This window comes from Puma concolor, chromosome A1, assembly GCF_028749965.1.
Source record: "Puma concolor isolate L17-30 chromosome A1, mPumCon1.1.hap2, whole genome shotgun sequence".
Taxonomy (NCBI): domain Eukaryota; kingdom Metazoa; phylum Chordata; class Mammalia; order Carnivora; family Felidae; genus Puma; species Puma concolor.
Window position 1 is genome coordinate 71,389,615 of NC_141667.1, and position 24,183 is coordinate 71,413,797.

Genomic DNA, 24,183 nt, shown 5'->3' on the forward strand with positions numbered 1-24,183 from the left:
GCTGTAGCCAAAAATTACAGAGAGAGACAGAGACAGAGGGTGGGGTCAGGTGGGTGGTTACTTTATAGACTGATTTGTAATGTAAGTTCCAACTGGTCAGGGAAGTACTCTGCTCTGTTCCCCCACTGTATCTCCAGTGCTTAAAACTGTGCCTTGCATATTGTTGCATAAAAATCTCTTAAAAGAATTAGGTGGTTGAGGCTAAACAGCATTGTACTAAGTAGTCCCTACTTTGCAGTCTTCATTCTTTAGGATACTTAATAATACTAGGTATTAATTTTACAACCCTAACCCACAGGTTCAATTTCAAACTCCTTTGCCTGGTAATCAAAGCTGGCCCCAGACAACCTTCTACCCTCAGCAACGATACAACTTCTTACTACTATGATTCCTTAAAAGTCTCTGTGCCTTTGCAGATGTTCCTTCAGTTGAAATGCTTTTCCTCCCTCATGTGCCTGGAGAATTATCCACAACTAAACTTTAAAGTAGTATTCTCTGTGAAGGCTTCTCTGACTATCCCCACAACCACAACCATCCAGGCTGACTTAGTGTTTCCTTTTCTCAGATCTCAGGGTTCATGTACGTATCTGTGATGAATATAACACTTCTCATGGTATATGTTAGCTATTTGTTGAAATACATTTCTCCCATTAAATTATGAGCTACATGGAAATAAGAATATCACATATTTTTCATCCTTATATCATTGGGGCTTAAGTTACTACCTAGAATACAGTAGGCATTCAATTTATTGCAAATAATTATAAGAATTAACATTTTTTTAGATTTGTAAATGAAATTTTAAAATAAGAATATCTATAATTTTGATAGTAAGTACAAACCAGACAGGAACAGAATATTATACAAAAGTACATGCATGTTATTAGCAAAGATGTCTACTTTTAAATAGCATCTTTTAAAAAAATGAAAGTAATAGGGGCACCTGGATGGCTCAGTGGGTTGAGTGGCTGACTCTTGATTTGGCTCGGGTCATGATCTCAAGGTTTGTGGGTTCTAACCCCACATCAGGCTCTGCGCTCACAGCTCAAGCCTGCTCGGATCCTCTGTCTCCTTCTCTCTGCCCCTCCCCCACTTGCATGCATGCTCTCTCTCTCTCTCTCTCTCAAAAATAAATGAATATTTTAAAATTTTTTAATTAAAAGTGAGAGTAATGAAACTAATAAACTATTGACTAGGTTTATTTAAATCTGTTTTATTCAGCTTGTTATTGAGAATCAAGTGAGTTACGTTGACTTTTCAATTCACCTTAGTTATTAAACACTTTAAAACAACTATTAAAAATTGCTATATTTTCAAATATTAGAATTCATGTTGTAGTAAAGAAATCTATACATACTTTTAAACAAAAATGGAAGTTACAAAATAGCAAAATATAAAACAGATAACTAGTTACCTTGGTAGGATAATAGAATTCCCAAGTTATTTCTTGTAAGTACAAGGGTATATCCAAGTATTTGTTCTAAAACTTCTCCTGTTTTTCAACTTTTGGCTCCACAACTGGCAATGTTTACATTCTCTGAGTATACAGATGGAAATATGATTTTTATATAGTATACAGAAAGTTTAATCTGTACTGAATATTCTCCTTCAAGTAAGGGCGGCTTATTTTAACAGAGATGATGTCTTCTGGTCAAAAATATTTATTGAATTATTTTCTTTATTTTAACATTGATGAAGAGATTCAAATATACCAAGAAGGTATGCTAATTTTTAAAAATCTGCAAATAAGTAAATAACTGTGTAATAGAAATAGGAAATATTTCATTCGTTCTCCAAGAGATATTTTCACAAGTAGGCAAGAAATTCAACAGTTTGAATTTATAATCCGTGCCTAATAAAACCAATCAAAATCAGTATATGGTTCAAATTACTTTATCAGAATATGTTTATTCATTAATAAAAAACTATCAAATCATTAATCAGTTAAAGTACAAATATAATTACCTAATGGTATTTCTTACCTTTCATATGCTTCAATACTGACAAAAGTCGGAAACAGTAACTATTTGAACAAAATATTAAGCTGTCTGCAGCAAGACAGAAATAAAGTCACAAAAAGCCACCAATTTTGCAAGTAAGAAACAGGGTTATAAAAAGCAAAAAAACTGACCTCATATGAATACAAAGTGAGGTGTTTTTTTCATAAGCATTAAACAGTCAGGAATGAATAGTCACCAAAGTGTAACTATGAAGACAATGTTATTCATTACCAGTTAATATATGCTGACCTTGGCCATCTTACAGAGTCAGTATTTAAAACACCTCTTATGCTTTATTTGAAAGTGTTGTTTTTAGCTTAATTTAAAATAAAAATTGGGGCACCTGGGTGGCGCAGTCGGTTAAGCGTCCGACTTCAGCCAGGTCACGATCTCGCGGTCCGTGAGTTCGAGCCCCGCGTCAGGCTCTGGGCTGATGGCTCGGAGCCTGGAGCCTGTTTCCGATTCTGTGTCTCCCTCTCTCTCTGCCCCTCCCCCGTTCATGCTCTGTCTCTCTCTGTCCCAAAAATAAATAAACATTGAAAAAAAAAAAAATTTAAAATAAAAATTAATTCACCAGAAACAGCACTGGATTGTCCAGACAGCCTCCTGGAACAACATTATTGGATGATACTATTCCACTGAGAAAGAACATCGTACAAGTCCATAAACAAATGAACAATGTGCATGTTTTTAAAAGAACTGTTGTTTAATTTTAAAAATGTATTTGAAGTAATTATTTGGGGAGAACAGAATTATTAACAGAATTTTTATTCTTTCTTTTAAAGTATTAATATAAATCAACAACCATTTATTGAATAAACATGGGCGAGAGAGCATTAGGGTACAAAGATAAATAAATTCTGGATTGCTTCCTTCAAACAATTTACAGTGTATTAAGAATAAATAGACTTATTCAACATAGTATTGGAAGTCTTAGCCTCTGCAATCAGATAACACAAAGAAATAAAAGGCATCCAAATCAGCCAGGAGGAGGTCAAACTTTCACTCTTTGCAAATGACATGATACTCTATATGGAAAACCCAAAAGATTCCACCAAAAAACTGCAAGAATTGATTCATGAATTCAGCAAAGTTGCAGGATATAAAATCAATGCACAGAAATCAGTTACATCTTAATACACCAACAATGAAGTTACACCAACAACAAATGTTGTTAAGGATGTGGAGAAAGAGGATCTCTTTTGCATTGTTGGTGGCAATGCAAGCTAGTACAGCCACTCTGGAAAACAGTATGGAGGTTCTTCAAGAAACTAAAAATAGACCTACTCTATGACCCAGCAATTGCACTACTAGGCATTTATCCACAGGATACAGGTGTGCTGTTTCGAAGGGACACATTCACCCCCATGTTTATAGCAGCACTATCAACAATAACCAAAGTAGGGAAGAGCCCAAATGCCCATCGATGGGTGAATGGATAAAGAAGATATGATATGTATATATATCATATATATATGAAATCTTGCCATTTGCAACTATGTGGATGGAACTGGTGGGTATTATGCTAAGTGAAATTAGTCAGAGAAAGACCAGTATCATATGACTTCACTCATATGAGGACTGTAAGATACAAAACAGATGAACATAAGGGAAGGGAAGCAAAAATAATATAAAAACAGGGAAGGGGACAAAACAGAAGAGACTCAAATATGGAGAAGAAACTGAGGGTTACGGGAGGGATTGTAGGAGGGGGGATGGGCTAAATGGGTAAGGGGCACTAAGGAATCTACTCCTGAAATAATTGTTGCACTATATGCTAACTAATTTGGATGTAAATTTAAAAAAATAATAAAATATTTGCTGAATTAAAAAAAAAGAACATGTCACAATATATACACATGTATCACATAATGTACCTTAAATGCACTATGTTATATGTTAAATGACAATGTTATATAGGTCAGTTATACCTCAAGGAAGCTGGTAAAAAATTTTTTAATTAAAAACAAAAGAATATCTCCAACAAGCCTTGAGGGGTATTTAAGAAAAGAGCACAGATACATGTATCTATCTGCAAACATGTATGCAGGAGGCAGCTTTGAAAACAGATAGTTCTGGGTGGAAATGCTAACTGTACCATTTAATAGCAGTGTAACTGCATTTTAATTAATCTCCTAGAAACTCAGTTTTCTTATCTTTAAAATGGGGATAGTGATACCTACTTTGCAGGGTTGTTATGAAGCTCAGATGAGATAAAGTATATAATGTGCCTGGCTTCAGAGAGACTTATTAAAAAGCAGTTACTAATAAAGCATGAGAGAGAGAAGGAGAGCACCCCCACAAGATAGAACATGAAGAGCAAGTGATGAAGCAGAGTTATTCTCCAAGAAGAAGTTTAAACATAAGTAAAGTGACAGGTAGGAAAATGAGGGACATGTTTATGAAACATTGCTAATCTGAAGGAAAAAAGGGAACAAAGGTTAAAAAGTTTATGTATATACATAAACTTAATACAATTAAGTATAGCCACATTGCATACTACCTTGTATGGCCTAAATTCTAGAAATGTAACCATTATCTAGATACCTCTTAACCTTTAAACTCTTACTAGGTGATCAATTATTATAAAAGAGCTCAGTGTTCAAATTAAAGCCAAACAATCTTTTTCTCTTCAAAGACAGCAGCAATACAGGAGAAGTCAAAATAATTTCAAAATCCATATGTGTGCTTTCAAATAGGTTCATTAAAGGCATACCATAGCAGAATGGCATCTATTAAAGTTTCATCAGTTATAGTTGAAATGAACTAAGCCAAAGCCAGACAGCCTCTCAGAGAACCCAGATTAGGCTAACCCTGCACCACTGTTTAGAACATGGAAGGAAGGAAAAAAAGAACATGGAGGAAAATCAGTTCCATTTTTGGCTTCTTTGTATAATTCAATCTTTTCCCAAAAGGCAAGGCCCAATCCCCACTCCTCCTCTATCCTTTCTCTATAGTCATGTCTTCCCAAATTATTTTTCTAGAATTCCATTCGGTTTGTAAATAAACTCCTAAATCTGTACACTTCAACTGTTTACCCTATTTGAAATCTGGCTCCCCAAAAATACAGTGTTCACAGGTGGGGGCTACCCTCTCCCTACATTCCGCCACCCATATCCATGGGAATTGGGTGGGGGAGGGGCGATAGTGAAAGGATGGGTAACACTATCCTGATTCTTTAGTGCCATTTCCAAATCATTGCTCTTCTAATCTCATTCAAAATTTTCTTCTCCTTATTCAGCTTTACCCCATCTAGCTTTGTTGTCTCCAAATCTTCCTTGCAATCTCCACTTGTCCCCCAATGTTATCCTCTAACCCAACTCTTATCTTCATCCATGGAGATTCTAACCTCTATAGTCTTTCTCTTCTCCAAAGATCCATTCAATCCACCTTCATTCCAACCATCCACCGCTATTGCCCATAGCCTAAATCGAAAACAGTTTCATCTCTGCAATGGTAAACTGTAATATTCTAGTTCTAGGCCATAAGCTACTATTTACCATTTTTTTGGTACTATTAACTCTTACTATACCTATTCTTCAATCTCAGAGAGATCTCCAGCTGAATTCCCTAATATTGATCAGGACACCCTATATTCTCTCTTTAAGGGTGATGCCACTTATTACCCAGAACTAGGGTATTTTTAAGAGTACAATGGCATACTACTCTTTATTATTCTGTGACAACGGATATAAACCTGGACTGTCCCAACACCAGGGCATGAAACCCCCTAACTTCTTTCCCTACACATATTAAATCAAATGACTTCCCCTGATTTTCTTACTACTGCATTTGTCCTAACAACCTCCAGCTCTGATTCAATTCTCCTTCATTTCCCCTAGCCATTTTTTTTCAATGTTTATTTATTTTTTTTGAGAGAGAGACAGAGACAGAATGCTAGTGGGTTAGGGGCAGAGAGAGAGGGAGACACAGAATCCGAAGCAGGCTCCAGGCTCCGAGCCATCAGCACAGAGCCCGAAGCGGGGCTCGAACCCACGAGCTGTGAGATCATGACCTGGGCCGAAGTCGGACGCTCAACCGACTGAGCCACCCAGGCGCCCCATCCCTTAGCCATTTCTTTAAAAAGCTTAGCTAACTCCTACCAGTACTTCAGGAGTATGTTCATATCGCCACCTCCAGGCAGGTTTCTTGGCCTCTGCTCTTTGTTATCAAAGAGCAGTAATGACAGTGTGTCCTATTCATGGTTACATGTTCGTGTACTCAATAAATCTTAAAGTTTTACTTTCTTATGTGTTAATTCTATAATGCATAATATGAAAAATGATTACTTTTATAATTTAATATAGGTTAAATAAGTCAAAAACTACTTCTAAATTAACAGCAATTAAACTAATAAAACTTTTAGCAGGCATTTTTCTTATTCTAAGTTCCCTAAATGTTAACATTCAATTACTCTGATTTTAGGCTACTATCCTCTGCTAGTGTTTCCATCCTCCTAAATATCCAATAACTTTTGGAATTATATGGAGCATAGGTAAAATAGATAAGGAGGAAAAGCAAATATCAGAACATGGGCATCAATGATTTTATTTGTAAAACTATACAAACATGTGTGTTTTAAAATATATATATTTTTTTGAAAGTCCAACTTGATGTACATCAAACTGTTAACATTAGCTACTTGTGAAGAGTGAGACCTGGAAAAGTAAGATGAATGTCACTTTGTATTTTATGTATTTCTAGTTTGTATTTTTATCATAAGCATGTATTCATTTTATAATATAAACACATATAAGGAAAAGGAAAGATTTCCCAACAAACTTTTTAAGACTGAATATTAAGAACGTAAAAATCAAATTCACAGATGGAATGCTTAATATTAGAAAACATTTCTCTTTTAAATATACTTATTTTATTTAGAAAATGACAAAGGTGCTTACATCATGCTAGCTACTTCTCTGAAAAAGAACCCAATTGTATTCCCACTCATGGAATGCTCTGGTTTCATCTCTGGTCCTTCTCCCAGACTCCTGAACCAATTCCTGCTCTAACTGAGCACCTCAACAATGAATCGATCAAACCGGATCCCACCATTACTGTGGTTTCCCAGCACAGGAATCTGTCTTTTTGCACTAGGTCTTAGTAAAAGTCTTTCTTTCTTTCTTTCATCCATCCATCCATCCATCCATCCATCCATCCATCCATCCATCCACCCATCCATCCAGTAAGTATTTATTCAATGTCTACAATATGCCAGGTACTGAGTAAAGTCCTGGGTACACATAGATTTAAAAAAAAAAAAAAAATACTGGTCACAGACTCCGGGAGCTTATCAGAGGAAAAGCAGTTCTAACACATAGCAATAACTATAACGAATCCCTGTGCAAAGTGTAGTAAAAGCATAGAACTATAATCCAAGCCTGGCTGGAACAAAATGAAGAAAAAACCTACACAGATCTCCCTAAACCACCTTGAGTAGTCCCTTCCTCCTTGACACTTTCTTCTTTCCTCTCAACTGTAAAATGTCACTCTCCCCTCTTTAAAAATGCTGCTTAATATTTACCTCCCACTGCTCCCCCCCACCAAAATACTACTTGTTCCTAAATGCCATTTAACGCTTAAAAAAAAAACAACCAAATCTGTAAAACTCAAAACCAAGCAAGGAAAGAAGAACACTCACTGAATGCCAGCTCTACATAAGTACCAGAGAGAGCAGGTACTTCAATCCTTTCTCACTGTGCAGAGCTCTGGTCGTCTCTACTAATGTGCTTATTTATCATTTGCATTCTAATCTGCTTCCCACTTGAAACTGTGCATTTTTCCAAGACAAAATCTTAGCCTGCTACTGCTTTATAACGTATCATGATAATATCCATGGCGACTAGATATACATCCCTAGGTTAGAAGGTGGGGGTGGGTAATGGTGGGAAGTAGAGGAATTTCTTCAGAATTATGATTTGTTGTTTTGTTTCAGATTTCTGTTGTTTTAAATGAATTTCAATAGCTGACTGGGGCCATTGGATCAAATACAATGTAAATTTCCTACATTGTCTACTTAAGGTTGGGATGATGGTTTAAAAAAAAAATAAAAGCTTGGAATAAACAATTTTATCTCCAGCAACCTCAGAGCACTGGAAGGAAAGAAGCAAACTGCAAATAAGTTTTAGATGAATAATGTTCTAAGAAACTAGGCAATTCCCTAGAGAGACATTAAGTATATATACACACACTATATCTCTTAAAGAAAACATGGATCAAGAAAAACAAAAAAGAGGGACTGTTCAAAATTAAAAGAGAATAAAGAATCAAATGCAATGCATGAAACCTGACTGAATCCTAGATTCATAAATTTAGGAAAAAGTTTTAGGGACAAATGGGGAGATCTCAATAAGGACCATTATATTAAACATATTTTTAAATAATGTTAATTTTCTCATTTGTGATATTGATATTATGAACATGCAAGAAATTATCCACGTTCCCATGTAAGATACGCATACTAAAAATTGTATATTATAATCTCTCCAGTACAGTTTCAAATGATTTTAAAAATATATAAAGAGAGAAAAAGTGGCAAAATTTCAACAGTGAGTGAATATATAAGAAAGGTAATATGGGTGCACACTGCCTATATCTTCCACTGTTCTACAGCACTCAACATTTTCATTATGAAATGCTGATGGAACAGGAAGATAGCGTGAGGGGAGGCCAGCTGGACTGAAACATAAGGAGTATAAGCAGCACTGGTCTCAGCAAATGTGAAAACCAGCTGTTTGATCGTGGGCAGGTCACAGAACCTCTCTAGGTCTCCGCTGAAAGAGGAGGAAGTAGATGATCTTTAAGATCCTTCCATCTACATATTTCCCACATGCTACAACTTTTCTCAGCTCTAGAACTCAAAGGGTAACCATATGCAAAGTAGAAAACCTCAATGGTCTATTGTAAGGATAAAATAAAGTATTTAAAACAGCTAGCCAAAAGCCTGTCACATAAAACACAAACAATAAATAGTAATTCCTCTCTTTCAAAATATATTAAAAAGTCTTTACAAAAAACAAAAAAGACAGAACTACTAATAAAAGAAATAAATAAAATAAAAACAAAAACAAAAACTCATATAAATTAAATTTCAGGGGAAAAAGCAAAACAAAGTATTAAGCAGTACATATTACAAATTTGCCAGATGGTTTTATTTCCAGCACTAACATTATTTCTAACATTACAATTAATTTCCCTTTCAGTGAAAGAACCAATCTTTGACATAATGGTAAAGATAGTTATCTAAAAGATTTCTGGACAAGATGCCAGCATCCACCCAGTTGCTCAAAACCCAAAAATCTTGGAGTCATCTTCAGAATGTTCTGTTTCCACACCCAAACTATTCAAAGTCCCATACATTCTGATTCAGATCCATTTCAAATCCATCCATCTCTCTGTCTCATGCTGCTAGCACCTTATCAGGCCACTACTATTCACCTCAGCAACTAAAACTGCCAGCTTTCACTTTCACCAGGCCGGCCCATTCCTCACACAGCAGCTCAAATGATGATATCATTCAAAATAAAATACAAACTTCTTTCCAAACCCTTCAAAGCCCTGCATATTTCTATAACCTCTTCCTACCCATCTCTGCCTCCCTCACTAATTCAGCCACACTGGGGTTTTTTCTGTTCCTCAAACTCACCAATTCTCCTGTTCCAAAGTCTTTGTACCCACTAATCCCTTATTCCCTCCATCACCTCCAGCTTTACTGAGATATTATTGACATATAACATGTAAGTTGAAGATGTACAATGTGATGATTAGATATATGTATAAAGTCCAAAATAATTGCCACAATAAAGTTAGTTAACATCTCCATCTCTTCACATAATTATGAGTGTGTGTGTGTGTGTGTGTGTGTGTGTGTGTGTGTGTGGTGATAACATTTAAGACCGACTCTTAACAAATTTCAAGCATATAATACAGTATTGTTAATTATACTCACCATGTTGTACATTATATCCCCAGATCTTATTTATCTTATAGCTGAGAGTTTGTACCATTTGACCAGCATCTCCCCATTGCCCCTATTCCTCAACTCTTGGCGACCACCATTCTAACTCTATTTCTATGAGTTTAGGCTTTTTAAGATTTCACATATAAGTGAGAACATACCATATTTCCTTTCTCTGCCTGACATTTCACTTCGCTATTCCTTCTCATGAGAATGCTTTCCACATCAAAAAACACCATACACATACACACACACCACCTACTCTGGAAATAGCTCCTTCTCATATACAGGTGAATCTTAAACATCAACTCCTTTTGTGACCACCCTATCTAAGGCAGCTCCTACTTCCTTATCTCCAAATTATCTGATTTTTGCTTTCCTTCAAAAAAGTGTATTACAATTAATTTTTATTTTGTCAGTTCATTTTTAAGCCTGTCCCCACTCCTTTAAAATATAAGCTATAAGGATGGTATATGCAGCTTATTCATCATCATATCCACAGAAGCAGCAACCTGTCTACTACTTACCAGAAGCCTGTCAATGTACATCAAACAAATGAATGAAATAATAAATGAATATAGGACTGTGTTAAACAATGGAATTAATAATGCTATTAATAGAAATACAGAAACCAGAAGGAAGAGCAACTGTTTGAGAAGAAAATAAGATATATTGAGCTTGGTGCCAGGTGCTTGAAAATATAGGACTAGTGGACATACAGGCTGCAAAAAGATATAGACTGGGATTCTGCTGATTGTAAATGTTAGTTGAAAAAAATAATAATTATATCACAAATGAGATAAAATTCTGTAGGATAAATGACAAGCAAAAAACAACATAAATATAAAATGATTGCCTAGGTACAATAATCTAACACAAATACTACAAAACCAAGACAAATCAAAACTGTTTCACAGTTTCAGTTTTTAGCAATTCACTAAGAACAGTAAAGTACTCCTACCTTACTACTATTCATTGCTGGTCATATCTTAGCTAAAGTAGCAGGTCCATGTTGAAGGATTACACATTAGGGATGAGGAACACACTTGAGAAAATGTGCAGTGAAGTCTCACGGGAATGACCATAAGTCTGGCCAGAAAACATGAGCTGCAAGAAGAAATTCAAGGAGTCAGAAATGTTAACTACAGAGAAAAAGGTAAAAATGTACACATAGAGTATAGTAGGCTACTATTGGAATTTAATTGTGACAGTGTATCAGAGTCAGCCCATTAAGAATGCTATACTCACCTAGCTTATCTACCCTGTTTACTCTCTCCCCTTTCCATAACCTTTTCAATGAGTAACGCCTTACTTTCTCCTGTAACCTATTCCCTCAGTTTTCAATAGGTAATTCATGTTTTTCTCCATTTTTACAGCATAAAACTAATTTCAAGTTTGAAGCATGTCAAAAGAAGCAAGTAATCACATTTCTTAAAATACTATTACAACCTAGGGGCACCTGGGTGGCTCAGTTGGTTGAGCTTCCAACTCTTGATTTCAGCTCAGGTCATGATCTCATGGTTCATGAGATAGAGCCCCATGTCGGGCTCTGTGCTGATGGCAACGTGCCTGCTTGGACTGCCTCTCTCCCACGCTCTCTACCCCTCTCCTGCCTCTCTCAAAAATAAACAAACATTTTAAAATATATTCTATTACAGCCTAAAGAAGTAATTAATGATGAAAGAAAAACTCTCAAAAGCTGGGAAGGTTTAGGAAAGATTCTCCCAGTAAACACATATTGTCTCTAATATGAGTATATACCAAATCCTGATTCTTCCATCAGCTGTTCTCTCAACCCTTGAAACTATAAGAATTTCTAAGCTGTTCTCTTCTTTATCATTGATGGCAATATATGCTGTTTATAGCTCTGTCACAGTTCCTCATTTTTTAACTCAAGCCCTTGTGTCTCTAATCTTGACTTCTTGGTTATAAACGAAGCTCTCTCCTTCTTTCAAACTCTTCTTTTTTTGTTTGCCTATTCTGTTTCCTGTCATTTCCCCTACATCTTTGACTTTCACAAGAATCAGAGGATATTTCATGGAGGTTAGCAATAAGATTACTCCTCCTGGTCAGGAGTAATGTGTCAGAGTATCTTCCAAGTCTCCTACTCTTCTACGCTTTTTACTTATTTCCAAAGAGTTCCTTCTTAGCCTCCCAGGCAAGCATTTCTTCTCCTCTAGATTGGGCAAGGTTCTCAAAACTAGAACTGGGAAATCTAATTTGCACATAACGAGAGTATTATTACATCCCTCTTCTTCCATTAAACTGTGACAAGATCGGGGACAGGGATTATTATCTTAATACGGCCATCATCCTACATAATACATGGAACACTATAGCCACCAAACAAGCGAGTACTGAATCAATGAAACTCCAAACTAAATTATGGCTTTCCCTGACTTCTGCACTTTGGTGTAATGTGAGGCTTTGACAAGAGTTTCTACATTAAATGATAGAATTCATGACTTCAAATGATACTTAAATGAAAAATTTTTTTTATGAGGTAATCATTTTATTTTATTTTTTTGTGAAATTTATTGTCAAATTGGTTTCCATACAACACCCAGTGCTCATCCCAAAAGGTGCCCTCCTCAATACCCATCACCCACCCTCTCCTCCCTCCCACCCCCCATCAACCCTTAGTTTGTTCTCAGTTCTCAACAGTCTCTTATGCTTTGGCTCTCTCCCACTCTAACCTCTTTTTTTTTTTTTTTCCTTCCCCTCCCCCATGGGTTCCTGTTAAGTTTCTCAGGATCCACATAAGAGTGAAACCATATGGTATCTGTCTTTCTCTGTATGGCTTATTTCACTTAGCATCACACTCTCCAGTTCCATCCACGTTGCTACAAAAGGCCATATTTCATTTTTTCTCATTGCCACGTAGTATTCCATTGTGTATATAAACCACAATTTCTTTATCCATTCATCAGTTGATGGACATTTAGGCTCTTTCCATAATTTGGCTATTGTTGAGAGTGCTGCTATGAACATTGGGGTACAAGTGCCCCTATGCATCAGTACTCCTGTGTCCCTTGGATAAATTCCTAGCAGTGCTATTGCTGGGTCATAGGGTAGGTCTATTTTTAATTTTCTGAGGAACCTCCACACTGCTTTCCAGAGCGGCTGCACCAATTTGCATTCCCACCAACAGTGCAAGAGGGTTCCCGTTTCTCCACATCCTCTCCAGCATCTATAGTCTCCTGATTTTTTAATCATGCTTCTCTTTTATACTGCTATCAATAGCATATCTTCAATTAAACCCCTTAGACACAGTAAACAGTGTTACTTATAAATATTTCCAAAGAACAAAATGTATGAGTGTATACTTAAATGTACATATTATATATGTTATCTAAATTCCACTCCAGAGACAGACTGCAAAATTACTGGACAATCCACTTAATTTGAATTTTTTTTAGCCACTTCTCAATCAGCAAAGATAGTTGAGAATTACCCAGAATTTCATGATTTGGTCTTTCACTATAATATAGAAACAGTTATTTTCAAAGATGTAAGGACAAGAAAGACAACTATTCAACTAAGGTTTCATGTCCAACACTCAGCAGTATCAAGTGTCCTGTTCAAGGAAGCTAGTCAAAGCAGCCACATGTTATTTATGTCTCACTCTCCAACTCAACTCATGTCTATAATTTTTATTTTTCAATGAAAAAAAAACCTATTTTCCAGTTGATATTGAAATCATTTTGATTAAAAAATAAGTAACAACTTCCTTGGTAGCATTTCTAAATGCAACATTTCTTTCTTTGAACTTACTATAAACCTATGAACAAAAAGTATATTCCTTGTGTTACTTCTAAGATATTACCATCCTCATCAGAACTCAGCAAAGATTTCTATAGACAAGTTTGTGGCGCCTGGGTGGCTCAGTCAGTTAAGTGTCTTCACTCCTGATTTCAGCTCAGATCATGATCTCATGGTTTGTGACTTCAAGTCCCACATTGGGCTCTGTGCTGATAGCACAGAGCCTGCTTGGGATTCTGTCTCCTTCTCTCTCTCTCAAAATAAATAGAAATAAACTTTTAAAAAAAGATTTCTATAGACACATTGAAAATGCACAATTACTACTTTGTGGTGTACCTTAATCTTCCTCACCAACTTCCCCAACTACATAGGCCACCATCTTTAACTCACATTCATAGTAAAAATATAGTTTCTATTCCTTAAATAGTCTTCTCTTCATGACTAGGACTACAGTGAGGTATGAGGGGTGTCTAGGGTGCACGATCAATGGAGACTTTCACTCTCAGGGTCATACAAGAGCCACCCTGTAGCTGCATGACAATGAAAGCCAGTACCTTCTTAAATTTTCTGTCTTAGGCATCTAAATAGGTATGGCAGTAATGCCTATATATAAGATTCTAAATTGTTTTTTAATGAGTTTGAGTTGCATGTGCATACAAGTGACAGACTTATGTTGTTTTTTACTCCCCTTCTTTCGGTAGCAGCATCTCAATTTTCTTCTGTTGAACTACCCTTCTCTTATTTTCAATCCATGTAGTTTGAGTGACACTAATCATTCCCACTCTCAGATTCCTAAAATAAGCACAAAGTTCCTAGAATACGTGCATAACCCAGGCCTGGAAAGTCAGCATATTTCCTTCCCCAAGCAGTAGTTCAGGAATGGGTACATGACCCAATTAGGCAACTAAAACTCCCAAAAATTTTGCCAGAACTAATTAGAAAGTTCTCTTTTGGCTGAGGTTGCTGAACTGAAAGAACACAGTAAGTACCCACTCACCAGAGAGCCAACCCAGAGAAGACAAAAGCCAAGAGCCAGAAAGAGAATGAAAGTTCTGAAAATATTTTGTCCCTAGATCTAATTACACCTTTGTTCTGGTGAATTCAGATGTGAATAGATGTAGCTGCTAGAACTTTAGAATTACTGTTGAGAAACAATTCTCTCTGGATTTCTCATGTTCCTGCGCAATCAGAGACTTCTGAGCAAAAGGTACTACAGGATAATTGCACAACAACCAGCCTTAGAAGCTAAAGATCGTGTCTCCCTAAAGATTAAGACTTCCAATGAGCTTTGGAGAAATAAAGCTCTCTCCATCCCTTCCCTGAAAGATATTCACCTATATTCCTTTTTTTTTTCTTCTTATATTTCCTTTGTTACCTTATTTTTTTTTTTTAATTTATACTTACTTGTATTCTAGGGTACTAAACCAAAGACACTTCCCCATTCTCCCCTGGAGAGATTTGCTTAATGAATAATCTCTCACCTCTGCAGGGTAATTTCAGTCCCACCAGTGTTTCAGACTTAACAGCTACATGAGGCAACAAATTATTTTTTTTAATTTATTAATTCATTCAACAAGTATTTGCTGAGAGCCTACTAAGTTACGTGCCATGCACTTTCCTACAAAATATCTCAAACAAAAACTCCTGCCCTCATGGAGATTGTATTCTACAGAAGAAATAAAATACAAAATAAATACATAAAACACATAGCATAAAGTGTTGACAACTGTTATAAAGAAAAGGAAGGAAAAAGTAATAAGACATATAGGGCAGGTAGGCGATTTCAAACTGATGTTGGTTATCAAAGACTTTAAGCATGAAGTGATATTTGAGCCAGGACCTAAGGGAGAAAAGTAAGTAGGTCATATGGACATCTGGAGAAGAGCATTCCAGGCCAGGGAAACGCTAACTGCGAAGAACTTATTTAAAGATGAGCAAGAGGCCTGCATAGAAGAGACAACAGAAAAATCTGAGTTCAGAAAAAAGTCCTGCATTAGGGAGCGAGAGCAAGACCACAAAACACTAGCTCATTTTGAGGACTTGAGCCTGTACTCTGAAGTTACATGGGAAGTCAGTGCAAGATTCTGAGCAAAGAAATTATACTAATATTAGTACAATATCACTAATTACTAATTGGCCTCTTACTAATATTCTGAGGCTAACATTATGAAAACAAAAGTAGTAGGAGGGAGCCTTGTTAGGAGTTACATAGAAGGAAAGAGAGGATGGTGTTGAACCAGAGTGAACCCCAAAAAGAAGTGGTGAGCAGTTGGTCAGATCTCATATTTTGAAGCCAACAGAATATGCTGAAAGATTGTTGGTGGGAAACAAAAGAAAAAGAGTCAAGGTTGGAGGTCTGGGCAAAAACAAGGATGGAAGTGCCACTTACAGATATGGGAAGGATTAATTTTTTTTTAACTAGGTTTCTACCGCTGCAATCTAAAAGAAGCCTGACAAATATAAAATTCATGCCAGAAATCAGGCACTACAATTGACAGCCCTGAACTGTGGAACTGAGTCAATAATAGAAAGTGAAGGGTATTTGGAATTCCTCTACTGTAGAATGAGAAGTCAGCAATCCTTAATAAGAAAAGCAACTGGTAAATTGGCACCTCTGGTAAAATCGGACTATGCAGCTACTAAGGATGGAACTATAGGATACTTAGTAAAAAATGTTGGGATGATAGTATATTGCCAACTGTGCAACAGTCTTCAGTAAGGTCATTCAAAAGAGAAGCACACTTTGAGTGGTCTTTATAAAAGAAAATCTTTTCAGTCTTTCATTATAAATCCAAGATGGCTGATAATCTTATAATTTACAGGGATGAAAACCAAATATCCCTAAACTAAAATTAGAGCCTTTAACCACACAAAAACAAAATATGAGAAGCCCTTTTTTTAAAAAACCGTTTATTTTTAATTTTTAAAATATCTCATGAGGCTCGAACAAACAATCCAAAGATCAAAACTTCAATGCTCTACCGACTAAGCCAGCCAGGTGCCCCAAAATATGAGAGAAGCCTAATGCTCCAGGCTCCTCCCCAAGCATCCTAGCAAAGAAGATATTTACCCATTATAAAGAACTACGCACTGTGAAATAGTCTGGGAGCAGGGACAAATCAGCTCTGCACTATTACCTAAAGAAGCTGCTCTCAATGGCTAGAAAGAGAAGCCAACAAGGAAATTGAGAAGCCTAGGATATTCGTGGTTTCTTAACCTCTGTACTACTGTCATTTTGAACTGGAAATTCTCGTTGTTAGAGGCTATCCTATCCATTAGAGCATGTTTAACAGTGTTCTTGGGCTCTACCTACTAGTTGCTAGCAACATCTACCTACTTCCCCAGTCCCAGCCTTCCGTTATGACAACAAAGATATCTGCAGACATTGCCAAATGTACCCTGAGGTAAGAATTGTTCCATGTTGTAGAATCACTGGGTTACCATGATGCACAAATTGTTCAGAGGCATACCAGAAGATGATCTGCTTCATGGACTAGGATCAGACTTTGGGTATTTGGGAGAAGGTGATCAAATGAAAATAAATAAAACACTATGTTTATGAAGAGTTTTATTGCCTAAGAAACTCCCAACAAAGATTTGTTACTGCTTAGCCCCTAAGATGGTTCCTGGGACCCCAACACCTCATCAACAGAAAGTGAGGTATTGAGGCAACGCAGTCCCCAGTACAGGAATCTCTCTCAATACTCATCTTGGCTGTAACTAGGAGGAAAGAAAACAAAGAAGACCATCCTGGGTGGTAGAAGCAGAGATAGCCATATTGGCTAATCAAAAATCTTCCTCCACTGCCAGGCAAAGAGTCCTTGCCATACCTATCCAATGAAATATGCACATAGTATGGACTGTGGGTTGTTTCTTCTTTTTCTCTTTTCTAATTGACAGTTTTTATTGTCTTTATGCTATATTCTTTCTACCAATGAACACAGACTTTATTACAACTAGTTATATTTATCATGTAACCAGTTACTAGACCATAAGGCTATCTATTCAAAAAGGACTGAGAGAAATTACCCAGAGATCTTAGACTTAAACTTAGATGCAGTATTTAAATGAGTCTTTGACTTGCCTTCTTTTGTTGGGGAGCAGATGGTAAATGCATTGGAAGTTGTAAGTGAAAATTTTACATTAAGTCAGGTGCGGGCTTTTTTTCAAGGTTGTATAGGTGCAGAAAGACATATATGCACATTGGTAAGATTATAGTGAATATTTGGTTATGCCTGCCCAACATCCACTGCCCCTTCCCATGGTCACACTGTAGTCTTTTTCTTTCAGTGACCTCAGTCCACATGATTCAGATCATGTGACTGGCCAATACTTCCTATTCCCAGTTCCAGTAGTTAGTACCTGATCCAGATCTGGCCTCTACTATCCCTCTGACCACAGGATCAAGGATGAAAACATCACGCAATTCATACAATGAGATGTAATCCCAGGACTTATATAAAAACTATGAGTAAGAGAAATGCTTTTTATGTTGGTCCTTCTAAAGTAAAAGAATGTAAGCCTGGATCTATCAGAGGGCTCCACATAAAGAAAGTCTACCTGAAAGTATATCCAATACAACAGAAAGCCACTGAGTATGTCCTAAGGCCATTGTTTGAGCCTTTGAATCCATCTACATCTAAAGAAAGTACACTAATGTTCTACTTTTTGAGCCAGTGGCTAAGCTAATAAGAGTAGGGTATTGAACTCATGCAACTGAAAGCAATTCAAAAATTAAATATTTTTATCAGTTATCAGATGAAACTGATATTGAGTTTTCATGTGAAAAAAGCTATAAGCTATAAATCTGTAAGAATTAAATTATTTGCCTAAATTCATACAACAAATTACTGGTAGTATAGATTCAACCCCAAGCAGATCTGCTTCTAATATGCAAGCTCTTTCCACTACATCATACTGTCTTTCAGGAAAACAGTCTGAAACTTCTCCCTGCTTTATAATTATCATGGAGCCATGAATACCCATGGAGTGAGTATTCCATTAACATTTGTTACATGACCAAAAAAGGAAGAGTCACATGGCCCCCTGCTCTCTGTCCCATTCCTGTACAACCCACCTCTTGTGTTACATGAAACATTTCAGAATTATTTTTATAATGTAGGCCAACTTGAGGACATGTCTATTTCTTCACCACCTTCATCCTCCTCCAACAACTATATTACTATATATAATAGCAAGTGTCTCTAAGCCAAGCCACTTCAATGCTAGAATGCCAGCTCCAGTCTTAGGGTAAATTAGGCTCCAAAACACAAATAGGAAATCAGAACTTTAGAAAAAGGCCATCACCAAGGTCTAGCTACTATTGTATAATAATTAATTGTGAAACTCAGAAAAGGACACCTATCTTATATGTGACAATACTGCTGTTTATGTTAATATTTGAAGATATTTGTAAGAACCACATCAACTTCCAAAAAGTAACAGCTATTTATAAACAGTCAAATCTCTTTCAAATATTATTAAGGGTGAGAGAGAAGGGAAGTGGAAAAGAATTTATGAACTTAAGATCCCTGATATTTTCAAGAAATCTGTCTAAAAAAAATGAAAATTTTTTTAAATGTTTACTTTGAGAGAGAGAATGCATGCAGGCACAGAAGGGGCAGAGAGAGTGAAAGAGGGAGACAGAGAATTGCAAGCAGACTCCTTGCTGTCAGTGCAGAGCCCAATGTGGGGCGCACTCCAGGAAAGTGAAATCATGACCTGAGCCGAAAATCTAAAGTAAGACACTCAACCAACTGAGCTACCCAGGTACCCCTAAAACTATGGGAATTTTTGACAGAGCCGGAACACTCAGTTGCACAAGGCAACTTTCGTTTCCCTAGAAGGTGTAGTGGATTGACTCACAAACAGGTAGAAGACTCACTGGATTCAACATTCCATTTTTATACATATTCAAAAATAACTACTTTCTGGCTAATATCCACTACTTTCTTAGACTTCTTTTCTTTTTCTTCATTTCTAGCAGCTGAATTTCTCTTTCAGAATTTTTTTTTTTTTTTTTTTTTTACAATAGGACAACCTCCAACAGAAAATAAAGCAAGACAAGATGTGAACATTGGGCAGGTAGCTAGAGTCACAGATATCTTGGGATCTCACTTCCAATAAGAATTCATAACAGCAAAGCCGCAAATATTTCAACATGGACCTTTAGAATCACTCCCAGATAGTTGAAACTGTTATACTTAAAACCAGGATTGCTAATGGTTTACTATATTTAGACATTTAACATTTGCATTCACTTCAGGTTTAGCATATGAAAGAACTAAGTTCAAACCCCAGTAAACACTTTTATAGCTGGCTCTCCTAGGATAAAGGATGTGACCCAACATTGGTTCCAGATCACAAAAAGAATATACAAGCTATCCAATTTAGAGTTGTCAAGAAAATCAAAACAAGTACATAAAAAGTGTATGTACTCACAGCAGCCACCAAACAAACGTTAATGTCCCTCCCCTATATCAGTATCTGAATCCATGTAATTTACTCAAAAACTTTTTCTGACAGATACTGTTTCCACCTTGGAGGTTAAAATGTTCAAGAGGAGAAAGAGGGGTTAGGATGGTGGAACAGCCCAGGAGAACCAGAGCTTGTCTCGTCCCTGAAACGCAGCTAGATCAGGACCAAACCATCTTGAACATCTAGGAAACTGATCTCAGGATTAACAAAACAATCTGCATAACTTGAGCCACAGAACTCAGCAGGTACATGGTGTGGAGAGGTGAACTGGGGAACACAAAAGCTGTGGAGGGAAAACAGCCATTTTTACAAAGAGAGGGCAAAGATAAAAAGGTGAACCAGGGAAGAGAAAAGCCAGGGAGGGTAAACAGTCATTTTTCCAGAGAGAGGGGACAGAGAGAGAAAGAGAAAGGGGGAGACTGCAGCACTTTGGGACAGTACATTCTAAATACAAGGAGAGATAAAGAGTTTCCCAGACAAACAAAAACTAAAGGAATTTGTGACCACCAAACTAGCCCTGCAAGAAATTTTAAGGGGGACTCCTCAAGTGGAGAAAAGACAAAACAAAAAAACCCCAAAAGCAACAAAGACTAGAAAAGACCAGAGAACATCACCAGAAACACCAACTCTACAGACAGCACGATGGCACTAAATTCGTATCTTTCAGTATTCACTCTAAATGTAAATGGACTAAATCTCCAAACAAAAGACATAGGGTATCAAAATGGATAAAGAAAAAAAAAAAACAAGACCCATCTATATGCTGCTTACAAGAGACTCATTTTAGACCTAAAGACACCTGCAGATTGCAAGTAAGCGGATGGAGAACCATCTATCATGCTAATTGTCATGAGAAGAAAGCTGGAGTAGCCATATTTATGTCCCAACATGGCAGTTCTCAAACACATAAATCAATTAATCACAGACATAAAGAAGGTCAATGATAATAGTACAATAATTCTAGGCCTTCAACACCCTGCAAGGAAACAATGGCTTTGAATACCACACTGGACTGGATGGATTTAACAGATATATTCAGAACATTTTTCCTAAAGCAGCAGAATAAATATTCTTCTCAAGTACACATGGAACATTCTCCACAATAAATCACATACTGCGTAACAAATTGCCCTAAGCAAGTACAAAAAGATCCAGATCATATCTTTCATATTTTCAGATCACAACACTATGAAACTTGAAATCAACTGCAAGAAAATTTTTAGAAAGACCATAAATACTTGGAGATTAAAAAACATCCTATTAAAGAAGGAACACGGTTAACCAAGAAATTAAAGAGGAAATTAAAAAGTGCATGGAAGCTAATGATAATGAAAACACGACAGTCTAAAACCTCTAGGAAGCAGCAAAGGTGGGCAAAAAAGGGAAGTATATAGCAATCAGGGCCATCCTAAAGAAGGAAAAAAGGAGAAGATGACAGCATAGGAGGGTGCTGGGCTCACCTCATCCTGCTGATCACTTAGATTCCACCCACACCTGCCTAAATAACCCAGAAAACCACCAGAAGACTAGCAGAACGGACTCTCTGGAGCCAAGCGTAGACAAGAGGCCCATGGAAGAGGGTACGAAGGGCGAAGAGGCAGTGCTCACGACACGGACTGGCAGGGGGAGCCGGGGCAGTAGAGGGGCAGCCCGTCTGGCAAGGCAGAGCCCCCGAGTCTGACTTGCAAAAGCAGAGGGGCCAGACTCTGTGAATTCTGACAGTCAGCGGGACTTAACATCTGGAATGTTAAAAGTCAACAGCTCTGCTCTCAGAGAGCAGCAAGGGCGAGAGGACGCTGGGAGAGAGAGTTGTTGAGCCCGGGAAGACAGAACTCAACTAAGCAGGAAGACAAAAGTGCTGGAAAGCACCATCTCCCTCTCCTATCCCCCAGCCGAAATCCCAAAGGGAACTAGTTCCTGTCAACGACCTTGCTTGCACTGCGCAAACACCCAACACTGTGCTTCTGTGGATCCATCCATATGACGGGTCTGCCTCCCTCCCGGTGCCTCAGGGCCCCTCCCAGGGTGGACCACCAAAGGCAAAGTGAGCTGAGTCTGCCCCTCCTGCCCCTGTGAACCTTGCGGATCCACCCCAGCTAATACACCAGGTCCCATTACAGAAGCACCACAAGCCTGGCAGTGTGCAAGCAGCCCAAAAAGGGGCCACACCACTCTACAGTGAATCCTGCCCCTGGGAGAGTGGAAGATGAGGTATACACCAGTCTGACTATGGCCCCAGCAGTGGGCTGGGGACAGATATCAGGTCCGACTGCAGCCCCGCCCATCAACACAAGTTACTCCAGACAGCACAGGAGAAGTGCCCTGCAATTGGGCACCACCATAGGGACTATCCAAAATAACAAAACAGAAGAATTCTCCTCAAAAGAAACTCCAGGAAGTAGCGACAGCTAACAAATTGATCAAAAACAATTTAAGCAATAAAACGGAACAAGAATTTAGAATAATAGTAATAAAATTAATCGCTGGGCTTGAAAAAAGTATAGAGGACAGCAGAGAATCTATTGCTACAGAGAACAAGGGACTAAGAAATAGTCATGAGGAAATAAAAAAAGCTATATAAATGAGGTGCAAAATAAAATGGAGGTGACACAGCTTGGATTGAAGAGGCAGAGGAGAGAATAGGTGAATTAGAAGATAAAATTATAGAAAAAGAGGAATATGAGAAAAAAAGATATTAAAAAAAACCAGGATTATGAGGGGAGAATTAGAGAACTAAGTGATGCAATCAAACAGAATAATATCCATATGATAGGAATTCCAGAAGAAGAAGAGAGCAAGAAAGGGGCTGAAGGTGTACTTGAACAAATCATAGCTGAGAACTTCCCTGATCTGGGGAAGGAAAAAGGCATTGAAATCCAAGAGGCACAGAGAACTCCCTTCAGACGTAACTTGAATCGATCTTCTGCATGATATATCATAGGGAAACTGGCAAAATACAAGGATAAAGAGAAAATTCTGAAAGCAGTTAGGGATAAACAGGCTCTAACTTACAAAGGTAGACACATAAGGATAGCAGCAGACCTATCTACTGAAACTTGGCAGGCCAGAAAGCATTGGCAGGAAATCTTCAATGTGATGAACAGAAAAAATATGCAGCTGACAATCCTTTATCCAACAAGCCTGTCATTCAGAATAGGAGAGAGAAACGTTTTCCCAAACAAACAAAAACTGAAGGAATTCATCACCACTAAACCAGCCCTACAAGAGATCCTAAGGGGGATTCTGTGAGTGAAATGTTGCAAGGACCACAAAGTACCAGAGACATCACTACAAGCATGAAACCTACAGATATCACAATAACTCTAAACCCATATCTTTCTATAATAACAATGAATGTACATGGACTAAATGCTCCAACCAAAAGACAGAGGGTATCAGAATGGATAAAAAAACAAGACCCATCTATTGGCTGTCTACAAGAGACTCATTTTAGACCTGAACATACCTTCAGATTGAAAGTGAGGGCATGCAGAACTATCTATCATGTTACCGGAACTCAAAAGAAAGCTGGAGTAGCCATACTTATATCAGACAAACTAGACTTTAAATGAAAGGCTGTAACAAGAGATGAAGAAGGGCATTATACAATAGTTACAGGGTCTATCCACCAGGAAGAGCTAACAATTATAAATGTCTACGCGCCGAATACAGGACCCCCCAAATATATAAAACAATCCCAAACTTAAGTAACCTTATTGATAAGAATGTGGTAATTGCAGGGGATTTATTTAATACCCCACTTACAACAATGGATAGATCATCTAGCCACAGGATCAATAAAGAAGGGCCCTGAATGATACATTGGATCAGATGGACTTGACAGATATATTTAGAACTCTGCATCCCAATGCAACAGAACATACTTTCTTCTCAAGTGCACATGGAACATTCTCCAAGATAGATCATATACTGGGTCACAAAACAGCCTTTCATAAGTATAAAAGAATTGAGATCATACCATGCACA

The 24,183-nt window shown here is 37.4% G+C and overlaps 1 protein-coding gene across 3 annotated transcripts in view; it reads right to left on the reverse strand.

The window, feature by feature from the left end:
- The window catches only part of FER (FER tyrosine kinase), a 453,694-nt gene that overhangs the window by 414,545 nt on the left and 14,966 nt on the right, over nt 1–24,183 (reverse strand). For 2 of the 3 annotated variants that reach the window (XM_086685760.1, XM_086685844.1), the window contains one exon: nt 10,919–11,064. The exons of the other annotated variant lie outside the window; for it this stretch is intronic. The gene's annotated coding sequence lies outside the window, so the exon portion shown is untranslated. The remainder of the gene's footprint in view (nt 1–10,918; nt 11,065–24,183) is intronic. 3 annotated transcript variants of the gene reach the window in all.